The sequence below is a fragment of the Penaeus monodon genome, chromosome 22 (assembly GCF_015228065.2).
Source record: "Penaeus monodon isolate SGIC_2016 chromosome 22, NSTDA_Pmon_1, whole genome shotgun sequence".
Lineage (NCBI taxonomy): Eukaryota > Metazoa > Arthropoda > Malacostraca > Decapoda > Penaeidae > Penaeus > Penaeus monodon.
Genome location: NC_051407.1, coordinates 19,344,373 through 19,344,614, shown reverse-complemented (window position 1 = coordinate 19,344,614; position 242 = coordinate 19,344,373). Strand labels below are relative to the sequence as shown.

The window sequence follows — 242 nt, the reverse complement described above, 5'->3', positions numbered from 1 at the left end:
TCTTTCCCGATAACCATCTTGAGCAGTAACTTCGAAATTATATTTGGAATTATATTTTCTATTTTCTTTTTCTCGAAAATTAGAACTGACTTGTTAAATGATATTAGGAGGGTATTGATATTCATAATCATATGGTAATAAGGAAACCAACGCGTATAATTATGACAAAAAGCAATAATGATAATGATCATCTTCATTAATGTTGTAATGATGATAAAACATTGATTACGGTTATAACAATG

The 242-nt window shown here is 27.3% G+C and overlaps 1 protein-coding gene across 1 annotated transcript in view; it reads right to left on the bottom strand.

The window, feature by feature from the left end:
- The window catches only part of LOC119587349 (GTPase-activating Rap/Ran-GAP domain-like protein 3), a 420,180-nt gene that overhangs the window by 123,564 nt on the left and 296,374 nt on the right, over positions 1-242 (bottom strand). The gene's annotated exons all lie outside the window — the stretch shown is intronic.